Genomic DNA, 20,393 nt, shown 5'->3' with positions numbered 1-20,393 from the left:
TGACACCATCGGGTATATTTACCCTGCACCAAGAGAGAGTTCAGATGACCCCCGGGTGAATACAGGTGATGCCTCTTTGAAGTACTAAGTGCCAACAGTTATAGCTTGAAACGAATGTACAGCCCAAGGTAATTATTTAATCTTTTCTATCTATTGAGATGATGAATGGATCTATTTTCAAAGCTAGGAATATAATTTTATTTCAAAGTAAGGATTTACTAGTGGGAAACAACTGCAGTTCTGGCTGGGGCAAATGGAAGGTAGCTGACTGGATAGTAAATAGCCTAGGGTAAACATCTTATGATGCGTATTGCAGGAATCCTCTACTGAATGAAGTCCTGTGCTCAGAAACTCAAAATCTTATTCTGATTGATAGAATATTTCTAAGATACTGCAAAATACATCTGCTCTGGGCTAATAATTTTTGCCATTTTTTTTTTACAATTGCAATAGATTTTTAGACTTTCCATAAAAAGCCAGAAACTTGTCTGGTAACTATTCGTGATTAGATTGACTATATGCACAAAATGTGGTAGAGAGATGAAAAAAAAAGCCACCAAGTGAAAGCCTTTGCTAATTTTGTTATTGATGCCAAATAACCTCCATGAATGTCATAAGGACAAACTTTAAAACTATCGTCCTTAGCTCCTACTAAAACAGTCTCTTGACATTGAATTTATTTCTAAATGACCATTTTGATATTTGTTTTACTTATGCATGTAGTAATTTAGTTAGTACCTATTGACGATTTTAATTTTTTTTTCAGAGTGGATGGCATCTGGTAATACGAATCTGTTGTATCAGCATAATTTACAAGGATTAATGCTCTCTATGTAATACACCTGGTCATTAAATTTTTCAAAGAAAATATTAATAAAGAGGAAAGTTGATATCCAACGTTGATCTATTTTCAGGCCGAGAGAAGATATCAGGAGCAATAACCGATTTCTAAGAAATTAAAGGTATATTGGTAAGAAATTTTTCTGGGAAAGCGGATTATTTTAAAGATCTTGAAGTTGCGTTTTTAATGGTTGAAAGAGGGTTTTAAAGTAATATAAACAATTTTGATAGTATTTTTGGAAGCCAATTCAAAATTAACTAAGTTTTGGATATTTTACATTTCCATGTTTCCTGTAATGGCAGTATAACCTCTATCTTTCAAATGAGTGATTGCAAATGAGCACAGTAGATGAACAAAACATAGTAATTATGATACTTTCCATGTGTGGTTGGTCTTGCTTGTATTGAACTCATGTGGGAGCCATTCATTAGTATGTGTATCTTTAAATTGATATTCGTCTAATACACAGACCATAGCACAACTGAACCTAACTTTTCCTTGATGTCACAAATGCTCGATGTTCATGTAGCCATAGATGTACAACTTTAAATGTATATGATTATTTTAATTGATCTTAGAGCTGAAATTAAATCTGACATTGAAGGCTAACTCTCTAATTTAAAAAAAAATGGTAGTGACTTGGTCTTTAAAACTATAGTCTTATCAAAACATAAGTCTATAGCTTTGATATCCTTGTACTCTGCATTACATGCTTTTGAGTTGATAATGGTTATTGGAACTACTTGGATATTGAATAATTTGGAAAAGTGGCCAAGGTTTGACCATAAAAGTCTGTTGGTAATGTAGGGTAAAAGTTGAAATATTTCAAAGTTGGGCAACTTTCATGTTTGAAGTTTAATTTATATGCAATATTTAATTCCATCTAAACATGTATTTGAACTAGATATTCTATGATATATATTTGTTCTTGCATAAAATGCATACCATCCTCTTTTAAATAGGGAGACTTGTTGTGCCTTGCTCCTGACGGGGTCTGTAAACCATACTCTTTCTGTGCCTTTGCCCTGGTTACTGCTGTGTTGCTGGCTTTTGTGAGTGTGCCATCTCTCTCCCCTATTCCCTGCCCCCATGATAGTGTTTCCTAATAATGTGGTTCTTGGAGTAGCAAATGTGATCCTTCCCCTCAGGGGATCAATGCCATCTTTGTCAGTCATACCTTGATTCCTCTGCTTACAGAGTGCCGGTTTATAAAGGCCTGGCACCAGTTGGTGTCAAGGCTGTCTACTGGGGGAAGTTGGCCGCCTTCTGCAATTAGTGTTGTAGACAGGATACTTATCCGTTCCGAGTCTCTGCAGTCGACTGCTGATTTCCGCAACTGTGTCAATTGCTGGTCATCTGGGAAAACCAATCTGTTGTTTCGACACGATTAAGAAGTAATAATGCTTTTACGGTATTGCAATTGCTCATTATATTTTTAAAAGGAAATATTTATAAGGAGGGAAGTCAATATTCCTTCATTAATTTATTTTTAAGTTGAGAGAAGAGATTTCAGCAACAAAAACTATTTAGGAAATTATTCATTTATTAATTTTAATCTATTTTTCTGGAAAACTCAATTATTTTCAGGATTTCAAGCCATGTTCCTAATGTTAATAGTAGTTTTTCAAATAGTATAACCATATCCTTAGTATTTTTGCAAATCAATTTAAAATCAACCAAGTTATCAATATTATACTTTTCAAAGTTTCCTGCAATGGCAGCATACCCCACATATTTCTAATGAAAAATTCTGAATGAGCACAGTGTATGAACAGAACAAATTAATTGTATGGTGCTTTTCTCGTATGGTTAAGCTTGCTCTCATTGAACTCTTATGGTAACCATTCCTTAGTATGTGAATCTTTAAAAACTGATATGCATCTAATTCACATATCATGGTGACTTAAACATTTTCTTAATCTAGCACAACTAAGCCTAACTTTTCTTTGAAGTAAGCAATTCTCTATATTCGTGTAGCCTTAGAGATAAAATCTGTTGGTAATGGAGGCTAAACTTAAGATTTTTCCAAGTTGCCCAACATTTTTGTTTGTCCAATTTCTCTGCCATATTTGATTTAAAGAGTCTAAACATGCATTTAAACTAATTATTCTGTGGTACATGTAAAATATATTTGTTCCTACTCAGAACATCATCCTTTGGATAGGGAGACGCAGTGTCAACCCTTGTGCCTTCTGGCTCGGGGCCTCGTAATATCTGTTCTTTCTGTGCTTGTGCCCCTGGTTGTTGCTGTGGCACAGGCTTCTGCGAGTGTGCCTTCCCTCGCTCCCTTTCCCTCTCACACATGACAGTGTTCCCTAATACTGTGGCTCTTGTTAGAATAACCAATGTGATCCTTAACCCTTAGGGGATCGCCATCATTGTTGTTGGTCTGCCAGACCTCGATTACTCTGCTTGCTGTGTGCTGGTGGGAAAAGTCCTGGCAACAGTTGTTGATGAGGCAGATCCTCTCTAGCTTTGTACCAGGAGGAGTAGGCCACCATCTGCAATTAGTGATGTGGATAGGATGCTTATCAGGTTAGATCCTCCATAGTTGATTGCCGATTTCCTCGTCTATTTCATTGGGAAAAGTTACTCTCTGTCTCTGCGGAAAAAGGTTATCTATGGTCTTGAGCCTGGTTTTCTCGAGTTGCTTCGCACAGTCTTGTTCTACCGGAGAACATATATCCCAGGAATTAGATATCATGAGAGTTCTCAACTCTCTAAGGGGTCTCCTTATGAGCCCTCAAGGAAGGTTCCAGATGGGGATCAGACTGTTTTTTTAAAGCCTTGGCCTCTGTAAAGGAGTATGCTGGCTGCATGGTAATTCGTATCTCGTGAGTCATTTAGAAGGATTGAAGAGTGTCTCCTTTACTTTTGCCCCAGAGTTTGTAACCACGACCCAAAACTCAGTATTCCGCAACTTCTGGTTTGAGTCCGTTAACATCTGTACTTGAGGTTACTATGATGCTACCTGAGGAGAACAATGCTTTGGACTGGAGGACCAGAGACAGTCATCAAGCACCAATACAGTTAAGATGAAGGCTACCAAGAAAAGGTTTTCATTGTGGCTTTTTGAGACAATTTTACATGACTATTCTGCACCCAAAGGGGATTTAGACTGCACCTCAGGGCACAAACTCGAGAATCAAGAGGTAACGGTTAAACTCCAGTATTCAAGAAAAATCTATGTATAGGAATGCTTATTGGAAGATTAGCAAAATGTTTCATAATGCATCTGCTCTGTGCTAATTATTCTCACCGATGTAATTTGCTATTACAAGAGATTTTTATACTTTTAGTAAAGGCCAGAAACTTGTTTGGTAACTTATTTTTTAATAGATCGATTGCACATACAGATTGTGGTAACAAATGATGAATTAGTAAATAAGAAACTGCTAACCAAATGAAAGCCTATTTTAATCTAGTTGTTAATGCCAAATAGCCTGTGAATATCATGAGAACATATATTGATACTATTATTCTTGGCTACTACTGAAGTATTCACTACCATTAAAATTTTGTTAAAATAACCATTTTGATGTTTTTTACTATTACATGAAATGATTAAATTTTTGAGTACCTATTGACATGGATGAGCATCTGGGGATATGAATCTGTTGTATCATTAATGCCTTGTATGTAATACACCTGGTCATTAATTTTTTCAAGGAAAATGTTGAAAAAGAGGTAAGCAATATCTGTACGTTAATATATTTTTAGGTCGAGAGAAAATTTACACAATAACTTTTAGAACGTTTACTGATATTCAAGAAATTATTTTCTTATTAGTAATTTTTTTTTTCTTGAACTAAATCATTTTCATGACCTTAAGCTATGTTCGTTTGTAAGTCATGTTGAACAGGTATTTTTTAAATTGTAGTAACAATAAAAGTTGTATTTTTGGAAGCCTAATTAACAATTACAGTAGTATTTTTGGAAGCCTAATTAACAATAACAGTAGTATTTTTGGAAACCTAAATAATAATAACAGTAGTATTTTTGGAAGCCTAATTAATAATAACAGTAGTATTTTTGGAAGCCTAATTAACAATAACAGTAGTATTTTTGGAAGCCTAGATAATAATAACAGTAGTATTTTTGGAAGCCTAATTAACAATAACAGTAGTATTTTTGGAAGCCTAATTAAAAATAACAGTGGTATTTTTGGGTGCCTAATTAACAATAACAGTAGTATTTTTGGAAGCCTAATTAACACTAACAGTAGTATTTTTGGAAGCCTAATTAACAATAACAGTAGTATTTTTGGAAGCCTATTCAAAATTGACTATGTTATGGATAGTCTGTTTCCATGATTCCTTCAATACCATATCTTTTAAATGAGTGATGCTAAGTGAGCAACGTAGATGAACAGAATGGAGAGTAATTATATGATATTTTGTGTGTATTGCTGATCCTGTGCTTATTGAACTCATTTTGGGAACTTCTTTAGCATGTAAATTTTTTTCGGTTAATATTTATATATTACTCAGACCACACTGTCTAAACATATTTTTAAACCAAAACAACTGAACTCTATATTTACACAAACTTGGAGATACAAGTTAAAATTTCCTCGTGGTTCCCGGGTCTGGTGCGAGGGCTCCATGTCATGAGCATTTTGGGTAGTGACCATGGCTTGGGTTTCCTTCGTTACTCGGGTAGCTAGGAGGACAGGGTTGGACGGGCCAACTTTTCTTTCGAGCACATCACTAATGAAACCAGTATAGAAAGTTGTGGTGGTACCCCCAGTATCTGTGAATCAGTTGTCACCTCTGGTAAGTCGCCACCCCACACCCCCAGGACTATTAAGGCTCGTAGAGTGACTGCCCCAATCCACACAGGGAAGAGTATGTGCCATTTCTTCTATCTCTGCTGTGATCAGTACCAGGGATTATTCCTCCAATGTTGTTGGCCACCCTCGGCTATTTTCAGCACGTGTTTATGTTCCTGGTTTTGTCCACGGGGCAGAGCAATTGTTCTGGTGGGGGTGTGGAGAAGTGAATTTCCAGAGCTGCCTGTTCCATCCTGCATTGAAAACATCTATTTAAAGGACTTAAGTTTGTATAGCCAAGAAAAATACACAGTATTTGAAAAAAATTGTGACTCTTAAAGACTTGTTATTTTAGCTAGGAAAAGTAAAACTAAAATTGTTTTATATTTAGACGCTAATCATAATAATAAAGTAATTAAATAAGTTTTAGGCTTTTGAATTATCATTGAAATGAGGTATTTCTGTCAATATTTCCTAACTGATTTTGTACAAATTATGCTGTTTTTGTTCATCAGAATTAACACTGATCCTCTTAGTGAGGCTTCTAAATTTTCCTGAAAATAAGTATGAGGGTGAAAACTGCTTTTATTGTTTATTGAAGTTTACTGTAGTATATTTTTCATTTAATCTTCAGGTTCATATTTTGTGTGATTGGTATCTAGACTACAACTTCATCCTTTGCTGGATAAAAGAAGTAATCTTTTAATACTTGTGTGTTATAAGTAGGAATGATTGCTTTTAATCTCTATTCTCTTATGAAAATTTGTAATATATTCCCAATTGTAATGCGATAGGTTGTGAAGGCCTAATTTATGATGTAGTTTTACCAGATATAAGTTTCGTTTATTTTCCCAAATTATGTTTTCTAATTAGTTTTTCCAGTTTATTTTTTCTGGTTAGCATTCCCAAATTTGAGTTATTCTTCTTCCCAAATTTGAGTTAGTTTTCTTCCCAAATTAAGTTTCCTAGTTAGTATTCTTCCCAAATTAGGTTTCCTAGTTAGTATTCTTCCCAAAATAATTTTCTAGTTGGAAATCTTCCCAAATTAAGTTTCCTAGTTAATATTCTTCCCAAATTAGGTTTCCTGGCCAGTATTCTTCCCAAATTAGGTTTCCTAGTTAGTATTCTTCCCAAATTAGGTTTCCTGGTTAGTATTCTTCCCAAATTAGGTTTCCTGGTTATTCTTCTTCCCAAATTAGGTTTCCTGGTTAGTATTCTTCCCAAATTAGTTTTCCTAGTTAGAATTCTTACCAAATTAGGTTTCCTAGTTGTTCATCCCAAATTAGGTTTTTAGGTAGTATTCTTCCTAGATTGAGTTTCATAGTTAGTTTCTTCCCAAATTAGGTTTCCTGGTTAGTATTCTTCCAAAATTAGGTTTCCTGGTTAGTATTCTTCCCAAATTAGTTTTCCCAGTTAGAATTCTTCCCAAATTAGGTTTCCAATTTCTTCTTCCCAAATTTGGTTTTTAGTTAGTATACTTCCTAGAATGAGTTTCGTAGTTAGTATTCTTCCCAAATTAGGTTTCCTATGTTGTATTCTTCCCAAATTAAGTTTCCTATGTTTTATTCTTCCCAAATTAGGTTTCCTAGTTAGTATTCTTCCCAAATTAGATTTCCTAGTTTGTATTCTTACCAAATAAGGTTTTGTAGGTAGTATTCTTCCCAACTTAGGTTTCCTAGTAAGTATTCTTCCCAACTTAGGTTTCCTAATTAGTATTCTTCCAAAGTTAGGTTTCCTGTTTAGTATTCCTCCCAAATTTGGGTTTTCTAGTTAATTTTCCAAAATTTGGTATTCTACTTAATTTGTCAAAATTTGGTATTCTACTTAATTATCCAAAATTTGGTATTCTACTTAATTTTCCAAAATTAAATTTATTGGTTTTCCCAAATTAGGTTTTCTAGTTAGCATTCTTCACAAATTAGGTATTCGAATTAGTTTTCCCTAATTAGGTTTGTACGTGATTTTCCAATTTTCCAATTTTCTGATATTATAAAGGCCTTAATATCTCTTGGGCATCACATATATTTAATTTTATGTGTTTGATTTACAACAAAGAAATGCCAACTCGACACTTTCCATTTTTTTCTATTTGGATATATTTTTATTTCTTTTCATGCTATTGGTTATGTTTTCTATTTGGTAGATAATTGTGCTCTAACTTTTTTCCTATTTTATTTATAGTTACCATGTGATTATCCTATACATTACTACCTACTTTTGAAATAGCTGTTATATTATTATAAATAGGTGTTTTGTTGTTATTCCCATATTGTTTTTTATTTGTAGTTGAGATCAAATTATACTTTTGTACCAGTTTTAGTTTTGATAGCTGCTATGTAGTTATAAACTTGAACCATTTTATAGATTACTGATATGTGAATATTTATTAATCATTTTATCAATAGCTGGTATGTGGATACATAGCTTACCATTTTAGTCTCTCATTTATTCTAAGAATATATAAAAGAAAAGGGTAAAAAGTAAGAAAATATAATTTACAATGATCTTATATTTTTTCAGGGATATTCATGAAAAATCGAGAGGAAGAAAGGTACCAGGAACTTGGGCGTTCTTCTCATAACAGAGAATCTATTGTTTATAGATTCCAGTTCAATGCGAATTTCTACAAAACGGATTTTAAAAACTTCAGGGATTTATTTTTTAATGTAGGTAGGTACTTTATATATATTGTGGTAGAGGAGGGATGCTGTTTGAAATTTATTGAGTAGGCCTTTGTTCATGGCACTACACATTTTCTTCTTTAATTATATATCCATCTTTAGGCTTTTGTTATTTTCCAACATGAATGTTGAAGTTGGTTTGGGATTTTCTCTGAAGGGTCTATGATAGTCCTTTATTTATGCTGTTTATAACTATAAGTATTTTTCCCTTTTCATACATTTTGTATTTATCAGTATTTCACCAGCTCAAATCTTAACCCTTTTACCCCCAATGGACGTACTGGTAAGTTTCACAAAACTCATCCCTTTACCCCCAAGGACGTACCGGTACGTCTAAGGAAAAAAATTTTTAAAATGATTTTTGCATATTTTTGATAACTTTATGAGAAACGACAGGCATTTTACAAAATAATGAGACCAACTTGACCTCTCTATGACGAAAATTAAGGCTGTAAGAGCAATTTAAAAAAAATATTTTGGAAAATGTCCTTGAAAAAAAAAAGCCTAGGGGGTTAAGGGTTGGAAAGTTCCAAATAGCGTTGACGGTAAAAGGGTTAATGTTCTCAAGCATAGCTATAAAAGGATCTGGATATTATTGGTACTGAAATTATACAAAAGCAGATTCCTAGCATAATGACCAATAATGGTTAGGATAATGTAATGCCAAGAACAATTTTACTAACCATATATTTGTGCTTAAAAAACATACCTATTTAAAATAGTCTTGCCAGTTGGAGAATAAGAGTTACTTTAAAACTTCATTGAATATTTACCAGGAGACATATACAGTGGCTGGTGTGAAAGTTTTTCATTACTAATGATCAGAGTCTATCTTTGATAGCACTGACGTCCGACGTGTGTCTGACCTTTGCCGAATGTGTGAACATGAAGTTTGTTCTGGAGTTTAGGAGTTAACTGAAGTAAGATCAACTTGGTGATCAGGATGAAAAAAAAATACCTTAACTACGAAATGTCAACTCGCTTTGATCAGAGAGTGAATGAGGAAGGTTTGAAGAAGTCTTAATATAAGTTCAGGGACTTTTGATTATTTCTGGACTGTACATACAATATACAGTGATTGATTATTCAGAGTCCCTGGAAAGAAAGTAGAATTTATTACAGTAAAATTAATTCTATATTTATTGTCTTGTTCAATTCTAAATTTGTATGATAGTCAAAAGGGATTTTGACGAAGGAAAAATCTATTTCTGGGGAGAGACCTGTGACGCCCGGCAAAAAAGTCCTTCTTTGTACTTTTTCTGATGTAAATCTTCCAAATATACCAGAGAAAATTAAAAGCATGGAATGCAGAGGTTACAACCCTCGCGCGAGCACCTTGTTGGTGTCGTATATCTAACAAGGGCGTTTGTAAAACACTATTCACAGGCTGTCTTCCATTTAGATAATCCCTTCATCAAAGGGGGAGGGCCGTGACAGGCCCTAGAGAATACAGTTGGGTTACCCTACCGACACCTACCACTCGCGCTCACCAGGTCATCCTTCTGCAAGAACATATGGCTTGGCAAGGAAAGGGTGGGTCCGTACAAAAATAACCGGGAAGGGTTTCGCCGGGCGTCACAGGTCTCTCCCCAGAAATAGATTTTTCCTTCGTCAAAATCCCTTTTCTGGGTCGACCTGTGACGGCCGGCGAAAAAGTACCAGAGAATGCCTTCCAAGCCCAATAAATTAATAACATAATGAGGAGAATACAATCACCATGTACGACAATACTATGATATAATAAAGTAATCGTCCAATTACCAACCAGCCAAATGACATAGGGAACGTAAGGTTAAATAATAATGATGACAAGGAACCAACTGAGTGTCGAATCGCAAAAGGCATCAAACCTTACATGTCTAAGTATATCTAAACATTAAAGGAACGGTAACTACAATAACAGTTAAACCATAGGAATTAAACATGGCAAACATCATAGGGCTAACGAACTACCAAGGAGATCGGCGACGTGGTGTGAGTGGCGGGTAGGAGGGAGAAGAGAAGAGATGGAAGAAAGGAAGAAGAGGAGATTAATGGGGAGGGATAAGTCTCCCCTCTGCCATCGTCGGGTATTTAAGGGCCTGTAAGATCTTTAGATATTGGCGTTTGACAACCATAGGGGATTTCCAACCCGTATTTTTTTTTTTTTTTTTTTTTTTTTTTTTTTTTTTTTTTAAATCATCAAAGTCCCTGTTCTGGAAGTCATTGTTGGAGGCATCTACTGTCCGTATATCATGAGCCTGGGGAAATGATTCCGGATTAGTATGTTTAATGAAGTAGAGGATTTGTTGCCTGATACCGTGAATGGAAATAGTACCTCCTTGTTCCCTGATAACCAAGGGGCCAGACGAGCGGGTGGCAGTTCTAGCTAAAAAGGGGCTTGAGAGTGTGACTGTACACGGAGAAAAATCCTGGGGATGAAGAATAATCTTCCGAGGGGAGCACCTATTTTGCGGATCCTCATTTTTTAGCTAGGAAAGCTTTGTCTGGAAAAGGAGTACTTCGGCTGAAGGGAGGAAATCTATGTTTTCCGGGTTTCGTGAGAGAGCTGCTAGTTCTGATGTTCCATCACCTGAGGCCATAGCCGTTAGAAATAAAGTCTTCCTAAGAAGAGTGATATAAGAGCAGGATTCATTGTCCGTGTCCATCGCAAGTTTGAGAACACCGTTCAGAGACCAAGAGTCCTTTTGTGGCCGAACCGAAGGTCGAAGCCTAGCACATGTTTTTGGGGTTGATGAGAAATAGGAATCAGCTAGGTTAATGTTGAACCCAACAAGGAAGATCGTCTTCAAAGCTGACTTGATGGTGGTTAAAGTGCTAACTGTTAGGCCTTTGTCAAATAGGAACCTCAAGAAAGAGATGGCTAAATGCGGGGACATAAGAGTATGGTCTGCACTCTTAGGGGACCTGCTAGTTGTTAACGGCCGAATCATATTGGCGAATTGTCGAGTCCCTTTTGTCCCATTCGATGAAGAGATCGTTTTCCGGTTCAATGTTCGCATCTCTACGAGCTGCCAACTTCCTGTAGTCCACAAAGTTAGAGTTTTGGCTATCCTTGAGTAATCTGACACAGTGAGTTTGGATACTCGGGTCAGTTTGAGGAACCGGATGGGACTGAGTTTCAACTCGAGGAGGAGAGGAAACCAACTGTTCTTGGCCAGTGAGGTGGTACTAAAGCCACTGCGCCCCGGAAGGAGCGTAGTTTGTGTAAAAGTTTTTAGAAGATTCCCTGGGGGAGATAGGGAAATCTTCTTCTAATGGTTCCAATCCCGGGGTAATGCGTCCATGGCATAAGCCCGAGGGTCCAGGGTTGGGGTCACATAACAAGGAAGTTAGTGATTCATCTGAGTTGCGAATAGATCTACCTGGAGGCCTGGAACGAGCCTGAGTATCCACCGGAATGAAATTATGTCTAGAGACCATTCTGACTCCAGTGGATCCGTCCTGGATAGTGAGTCCGCTCTCACATTCTGGCCTCCCGCTAGGTGAGGTGCTGACAGGAACCAGTTCTCTTCTGTTGCCCAGGCGAAGATAGTGACCAGGATCTGATTCAGGTTGGGCGACTTGGATCCTCCCCTGTTGACGTAGTGTACTGCGTCTGTGCTGTCTGACACAACTCTGATGTGGGTCGACCTCGGAGGAGAGTCTCTCTTCAGGGTCAAGAACACTGCCATGGCTTTGAGAACAATGATATGGGACTGTTTCATGGCGAGTGACCAAGAACCTGAAACATCTGATGTTCGGAGTAATACCCCCCATCCACTTAGAGACGCGGCTGTATGGAATGTCACTTGTGGAGGTGGGAATTGTAGAGGAACCGATTTGGAGAGGTCCTTCGGTTCGGACCATGGGCGTAGTCTCATTTTCAAGACAGAGGGGATCTTCGAGACCATGTCTCTTATAGGTACTGTAGCTCTCTTTCTCCAAACTCGATTGATGTCTTTGAGTTTGGCTTTTATTAGGAGATCTGTTACTGAAGTGAATTGGAAAAGTTCGAGGATACTTTCTAAGGCTCTTCGGACACCTGTTTGTGTTTGAGAAAATTTTTGATCTTGGAAACTATTCCTCTTACCTTTTGGAAGGGAGAGACAACGTGTGCTTCGAAAGGTCCCACTGAATGGCTAACCATTCTAAGTGGCCTGATGGTTGCAGGCGAGATTTTTTGGAGATTGACCCGAAATCACAGGTTGTCGAGAAATTGAAGTAATTCCTTCGTAGCTCTGGTGCCTTCTATGGCCGGCCCGGCCCAAATGAGCCAACCGGCCAGATAAGCAATGATCTGTATCTCTTGGTTCCTGAGTTGTTCTAACACTCTCTCCCAGTTTCGTGAATATCCTGGGATCAATGTTGAGGCCAAAGGGCATGTCTTGAACACAAAGGCTTTCCTGCTTAGGCGGAAACCCAGATAAGAAGAGAAATTTCGAGCTATAGGCGCAAGATAATAGTCGTCGGTAAGATCGACAGAGGTGGTGACGGTCCCACGGGGAAGTAAGGTCCGTACCTGAGAGATAGTCAACATCCGGACTTGTCGCAGAGAATGTAAGAGTTTAGCTTGACAAGTCCAGGTCCACTCTCAATGCCGACAAGCCTTTCTTCGGAATTGTGAACAGGTTGTCTTTGGAACTTCTGTGATCGATCCCGTTTGATTGCTTCTTCTTGAGTAACCCTGTGGTGTACTCTTTCAGGATGGGAGTGGATTTCTGGGAGAGGGTCACTGGTGGAGGAGGAGGACCTTGTGGCCATTTTCACCTCAAACCTTTAGAGATTATGCTATGAGCCCACAGACCGAAGGTCCAATGGTCTCGAAAGTGGTAAAGTCTACCCCCTACCGGGACCACCACGTTGTGAGGGGGTGAATCTAGGTACTTTCCTTCTCTGAGCCCCCTTTTTCCTAGGTCCGTCTCGATGGCGAGACTGTCTTCTACTCCTGTAGCTTCCTCTCTGGTGTCCACGAGAGGAGCCTGAGGGTTCGGATCTAGGACTGTATGCAGGTAAAACATCCCAACGTGGTTGGGCTGTGTACCTGGGGAATCAGTGAGGTAGACCACCTGATGAGGGGGATTTGGATGCATAGACGTCGAATCAGAGGAAGGCTGTGATGACGAGTGGGTAACAGACTATCGATTCCTGTCTGATAGAGGCCTCAGAGAACGTATTTCCCACAACTAACCCGATCAGACCATCAAACGTGTAGGTCGAATTGGAAGGGCAGATCTTGGAATTATCGTACCCCCCAGACTGACAACATCCTGGTCCAGACAGATCGGGCCTGCCCTTTAGGAAATAATACTGTTACCTTCGGTACCTTGTCTAACCTAACCAAGGCAATCTCTTTCAATTGAACGAATCCGTTAAACGGGAATTCTAGTACCTGGGAGTAAAATCTAGGTCCCCCAGAGGGAGGACGTCTATGCCATCCAGATTTATGGTACCATCTATATATGGAACATGTAAGGCAAATCTCTATGCGCTGTTTTTATCGCAGGAGGTTACTTCGATATGCCTGGGGCTGTAGGGGGAAACTTCCGAGTTCCTGAACGGATCCGACTCACCACCATACTTTTGAGCTCCGTCATAGCCCCTTGGTTTTCCCTAGAATGTGTTGCTTTTAGCAGTCACGGTTTATGCAGGGTAACATGAACATCAGGATCCATTAAGGGTCCTAGGTCGGTGACGTAGGTAATTGCAAAGCTGAAGGCTCAAAACTCATCCCCACCTACCTGCCCGTCCATGGGGTCGTCGTCCAACCTTAGAGAGGACACTCTGAGGAGATAGGGACCTCTAGATGGAGCATTTCTTCCCAACCTTGATACCCAAGGGCGGAGAGCCTCTCTTGCAGGCCAGAGAGATTCATCATCATCCTGACGGGAACCATGTAGGCGAACCATCTGTAACAGAAAGGGGACATAAGTCAGGATGTTCCTTGAACTTTGGTTAGTGATCCTATTCACAGGCTGGGATCTAACTCATAAAAATCAATTTTAAAGAAAAGTCATTTAATGTACTATCTTTTGGGGTATAGTTCGACACTTGTATTCATGAAATGTGACACTGTTGGCGCATTCGCCACAGGTTGGCCACCCCTAACTCAGACGTTCAGAACCGGGTCTAACATTATTTACTGGCTATTAGTATTCTATTGATTCATCTGTTCACTGACCAGAGTTTCAAGGAACAGTAGATAGCCTCTCATGGCATGGTTGGTCTCGACCCGGCCCTTCATTAGAAGGGGCCAACGTTCGGTTCCCAGTACTGAGTGGAAACTTATTTCTATTTGAACACTATGTTGTGTGGATATTTATTCATATTTAGGCATAGTTAGAATTGAATATGCATAAATATAGGCATAATCAATTTATTTCTATTTTAACACAATGTTGTATGAATATTTATTCATATTTAGGTATAGTTAGAATTGAATATGCACAAATATAGGCACAATCAATTTATTTCTATTTGAACACTGTTATATGGATATTTATTCATATTTAGGCATAGTTAGAATTGAAAATGCATAAATATAGGCATAATCAATTTATTTCTATTTGAACATTATGTTGTATGGATATTTATCCATATTTATACATAGTTAGAATTAAATATATGCATAAATATAGGCATAGTTATGTTCATATATTTTTATTAGGACTTTCAAGAATACTGTAGCTAATGAATATTACCAACGCAAATTCAAAGTGTCATTAAAGTAAGTACAGTTTACTTTGTATTCATGTTAAATCCTTTCCTTTACAGCAAAACAAGAGATTGGCCACCCGTGGTCTGAGTGATCTCTGTCTGTACCGGAGCTCCGGTAACAATCCCCGGTACAAAGGTCCGTCATAGTGACAACGTGAACACCAGAGGAAAACTAATATTAACCTCAATGCTGATCGCCTGTACGATATCCGGTTAAGCCGGAGATTCGATGAAAAGGATCGTAATAACGATATTGTGATTATTCATGAAAAAGGGTTCATACCCTGATTCTGATCGTCTGATTGATCTCTGTTTGTAACGGAGAACCAGTGACAAAGGTCCGTCATCGTGAAAACGTGATCCTCAGCGGTACGATAACATTCTCTAATACTGAATGTTTGTGTTATCTCCAGTGAAGCCGGAGATTCGATGAAAAAGGGACCGTAATAATGAAACTGTGAAGTCTTCATCGATATCACATTGTTAACTCCGGTTCTGGCCGTCTGCTTGATCTCTGTTTGTACCGGAGATCCGGTAGCAAAGGCCCGTCACCGTGATATCGTGACCGTCCCCGGTACGATAACATTAACCTCAATGAATGATTGTGTTATCTCCCGTGAAGCCGGCCGTAATGGTGTAATTATGATCAAACATGACAAAGGTTCGTGTGTAAAAGGCTTCAGCCGGAGTCCGAGTGCCGGATTTCCCCGTTGCACTCCAAAATCTGCTCCTGTACGATAACTAGTTCTCACCCAATGAGTATCCATTATAGCGGAGCATAACTCAAGGCGGAGCTAAGGGTGTCGGTATAAAATGACCCCAATTAATGACTCATACACTAACGTACCTATTAATAGTGTTAGCTATATTAACAGTAACCACATCAATAAAAACGTTTATAATATTAAACGTACTATCATCAACTCTGATACTAAGAGGAGGCCTGAATAACTCGTGATCGTATAAAAACGGAGAACGGGAAATTCACCTCTCTTACTCGAGCTAACAAAGAAAACGAGAGAAGGGATAACTCATATCTGTAGAACAGGGAAGGAGCAGTCTCTGTTTTCGCTCTCAAGGTTACATAATAAAAAACTAACATCACACAATAAAACAAGAAAATTAATAAAATTGATTGCTTTTCTTAGTAATTGTAATAACCAAGAACGAAGAATAACGACAACGTAACAAATAAACAAGGATATAGTCTAAATCGAAGCCTCTGAGGCGAGTACAAACTACCAGACTAAATCGCTAAACTTTAATTCGCTATTCTTTAAATCGCTATTCTTCGTAGGTCCAAATTGGACTTGCAAGCAAGTAAATACTATAGTAAAAACTAATAAAAATTAATGATAACACAAAAAAAGGCCATAACACGTAAGTGATATAACCTAGATGACAGAGTACCAGATGGGCAAAAATAACTAGATTATTTACCGAAGCGAACATAACCCAAAATGGCTGCCGATACCTCGGCAGGACAATCGCTTCCAAAACTAAAAACCACCATATTGGAAACAGAACAAATGCCCAGTACTGTCAAAAGCTGCCAAAACAAACTATGGTACTTAACATTGGTAAGGGTGAAGTAGCAACGTCAGTCATGTTGAAATAACGAGAAACTCTTCGAAAAAACACTGTGCCCAAAAAACTCAACTTGTATGCAAGTTCCAAATCAGAAGGATGACCTGGTGAGCGCGAGTGGTAGGTGTCGGTAGGGTAACCCAACTGTATTCTCTAGGGCCTGTCACGGCCCTCCCCCTTTGATGAAGGGATTATCTAAATGGAAGACAGCCTGTGAATAGTGTTTTACAAACGCCCTTGTTAGATATAAGACACCAACAAGGTGCTCGCGCGAGGGTTGTAACCTCTGCATTCCATGCTTTTAATTTTCTCTGGTATATTTGGAAGATTTATATCAGAAAAAGTACAAAGAAGGACTTTTTCGCCGGCCGTCACAGGTCGACCCAGAAAATAAATTTAACCATCAATAAATTAAAAAACCATTATATCATTTGTTACAAATAAGGATGATAGAAGCGATATCTTATAGTTTCGCAGTTGATTGATATCAGCTTTGAGTAGTCTGTAAATTAAGTAAAATTTGGTATGGAACAAAGTCCTTAATTTTTTTTTTTGATTTTTTTTTCTATGATATAATATTTGGAATTGTGACTTTGATCAAATATTTGAAATTGTAAATAAAAATGTTTAACTTGTGAGCTATTGAGAGTCCCATTTTCATTAGTTTTTTTTTTTAAATTATAATATAGAATTGTAAAAGAATAATTTTTTGTATTCTTAATTTTGCTGCTGCTAACTAATGATATATATATATATAATAGAGAGGGAATTACTTATTAAATAAAGAAACCAATATATATTTATTTGTTCTGAATAATCAAATACTGTTCCGTCATCATCTTATGCGTTACGGAAAGTTTTCTAATTGGAAAAAAAAAATCATCGCAAGTTCCTTAAGATATAATGGTTTTTCTTAAAAGACCTTGGGTTACTTACAAATGTATTATTACCCAACATAAAATACTTACCTATTCTATCATTTTTCCAGTTAATGTTTCCTGTCGGCAAAACATAAGGAGTCCTACTCGGCAAGGAATTTCCTTCTTCCTGGAACGACATTCTTCCAGACTACCAGTTAAAAGTTTTGCTGGTTGCCTGAATTCTTCAGAGCAGTATTACCCGAAGGTTTTTTTTATTTATCTACAAAGTTTATTCGGTCAGCAATGAATTGAGCCACGGTAAGAATAACAGAAATTTCTTACCAGTCTAGCATCCTCGTATTTTATACAACAGGGGGAGAGAGATTTTCTAACTGCGTACAATATATAATCACAGGACTTTAAACCTCTTGCATATTTTTTCAACAGTATACTTTTAAATAAGACAAGTCCTTAAAAAGTTACTATAACCACAGGGGAAAAAACTATTATTCCCTAGGTAAAATAAGCGAATATGTAAAAAAAAACTTTTACAGACATCCTGTGTTTTAGTATTCATAATATAAAAAGGTTCTTGATATTTAATTTTAGTTACAGAATTATTCTCTCATTTTGGTTATTTTTTCTTTCTCTGATTTTTATATATATATTTTTATATATTTGTGAATGCATGTTTTTTATACAAAAGTTTATTTAGAGAAATTATTCTGTTAATTTCAGAATTCATAAATTTTTGTTTTCTTCTCAAATAACTTTTTTTTCTTCAAATGATTTCACAAATCTGTGTTTTTTTTTTTTAGAAAATATCATTAATTATATATCATTTATCATATGTGAATATTCATTATTATCTAAAATTTTATTTTCTGTACTAGCCCATTAACTTCACAATGGATATTTAAAGTAGTGTGAAACAAACTTGCAATATGGTGATATAGAAAGTCTTTACCAGAGGAGCAAAGCCTTTAATAATTCAAAATGATAATGATTACAGTGTCTTATACTATTTTACAGTATTTATATGTTGAAAAATAAATTTTGATACATATTTAACAAAGGAAACTGATTTGAAGTAAAATTGAATATTTTTTAATTTTTAAACCCTCTCACATTTATGGTGAAATTATACCCAATTTCAGATATTGATTCCAGATATAGTTTGTTGGCGGGGCGAGGAGCTCTGTCGGTAGATTAAATCATGCATATTTTCAACATTTGATGGCATGGAAACAAGGAACCTCTTCAGCAGTTAGAGTATGAGAGCGGCATTGTCTTTAAAAGCTGGAGCTTTAAAGTAGCAGTAACATCTACTGAAGAGCTTGAAAGTATCAGCAGCTACTTTTGAAGAACTTGAAAGTATCGGCAAAAACTTTTGAAAAGCTTGAAAATAGCAACAGCAACTTTAAAGCTTGAAAATACCTTGCATTGCTTGGAAATAGTGACATCCCTTTAACAAAGAAGCAGCATAAAGAAACCGCATCGCTTGAAATTAGCAGTGGTATCGTGTAGCAAACATTGCGGAAAAAGTAGCAGCAACATTGCTTGAAAGTAGCAGCATAAAGTAGCATCAACATTGCTTGAAAGTAGCAGTATAAAGGAGCAGCAGCATTGCTTGAAAGAGGCTGCATCAAATAGTGCAGCATTGTTTGGAAGTAGCAGCAGCAAGTAGCAGCAACATTGTTTGAAAGATGCTGCATCAAGTTGTGCAGCATTGCTTGGAAGTAGCAGCAGCAAGTAGCAGCAACATTGTTTGAAATTTAGTAGCACCAAGTAGCAGCAGCATTGCTTGAAAGTAGAAACATTAGTAGCAGCAATGTTGCTTGAAAGTAGCACCAGCATTGCTTGAAAGTAGAAGCATCAAGTAGCAACAGCATTGCTTGAAGTAGCAGTATCAAGTTGGAGCAGCATTCCTTAAGAGTAGCAGCATCATTTGAAAGTAGCATTGCTTGAAATCTCAACCAGCATCATGAAGGAGCTCATTGCTGTAAAGTAGCAATCAAGTAGCAGCATTGCTTTTTAAGTAGCATCAAGTAGCAACAGCAGTTCTTTGAAAGTAACATAAGACAGCAGCAGCATTTCTTTAAAATAGCATGAAGTAGCAGCATCACTTGAAAGTAGCAGTGCTTAAAGTAAAAGCAGCATTGCTTGAAAATAGCATAATGAAGTAGCAGCACCATAGCTTTAAAGTACCCAGCACCATAGCTTTAAAGTACCAGCAGCATTTGCTTTAAATTTAAAGCAGCATCGTAGCAGCAGCATTGCTTGAAAGTAGAATAAAGTAGCAGCATGAAGTGGCAGCAGCAGCATCACTAGAAAATGGCTGAATAAAGTAGCAGTATCACTTCAAAGTAGCAGCATCAAGTAGCAGCACCATAAGTCGCAGCACCATAAGTCGCATAATCATAAAGTAGCAGCACCATTTACTCAGTAACACCACCATTGCTTGGAAGTAGCAGCACCAAGTACCAGCGGAGTTGATGGTAAATAGCAGTATCAAGTACCAGCAGCAGCATCTCTTGAAAGCAGCAGCACTAGTAGCAACAGCATCACTTTAAAGTTAGCAGCATAAATTTACAGCACCATCACTTTAAGGTAGCAGCATCAAGTAAGTAGCAGAATTGCTTGCAAGTAGTAGCATAGCTTGGAAGTAGAAACATCAATTAGTAGCAGCATTTCTTGAAAGTAGCACCATCTTGTAGCAGCAACATCGCTCGAAAGTAGCACCATCTTGTAACAGCAACATCGCTCGAAAGTAGCACCATCTTGTAGCAGCAACATCGCTCGAAAGTAGACCCATCAAGTAGCAGCAAGATTGCTCGGAAGTAGCACCATCAAGTAACAGCAGCATCGCTCTAATGTAGCACAATCAAGTAACAGCAGCATGGCTCTAATGTAGCACCATCAAGTAGCAGCAGCATGGCTCTAATGTAGCACCATCA

The 20,393-nt window shown here is 37.5% G+C and overlaps 2 long non-coding RNA genes across 2 annotated transcripts in view; both read left to right on the top strand.

Annotated features, from left to right (window-relative positions):
* Positions 1-1,439, top strand: part of LOC137636946 (uncharacterized) — a 2,868-nt gene extending 1,429 nt beyond the window's left edge. Inside the window, exons 3-4 of the long non-coding RNA XR_011043312.1 lie at positions 1-128; positions 767-1,439. The exon at positions 1-128 is cut by the window's left edge and continues 8 nt beyond it. This is a non-coding gene — a long non-coding RNA (uncharacterized lncRNA). The remainder of the gene's footprint in view (positions 129-766) is intronic.
* Positions 1,440-4,430: 2,991 nt separating this feature from the next.
* Positions 4,431-18,983, top strand: LOC137636945 (uncharacterized). The gene is made up of 4 exons (XR_011043311.1): positions 4,431-4,528; positions 8,133-8,282; positions 17,565-17,754; positions 18,607-18,983. It is a non-coding gene; the product is annotated as an uncharacterized lncRNA (long non-coding RNA).
* Positions 18,984-20,393: the final 1,410 nt, after the last annotated feature.

Source organism: Palaemon carinicauda, unplaced genomic scaffold, assembly GCF_036898095.1.
Source record: "Palaemon carinicauda isolate YSFRI2023 unplaced genomic scaffold, ASM3689809v2 scaffold463, whole genome shotgun sequence".
In the NCBI taxonomy this organism is placed as follows: Eukaryota; Metazoa; Arthropoda; class Malacostraca; order Decapoda; family Palaemonidae; genus Palaemon; species Palaemon carinicauda.
Note: the sequence above shows the minus strand (reverse complement) of the source record. Positions and strands in the feature narration are given on the sequence as shown.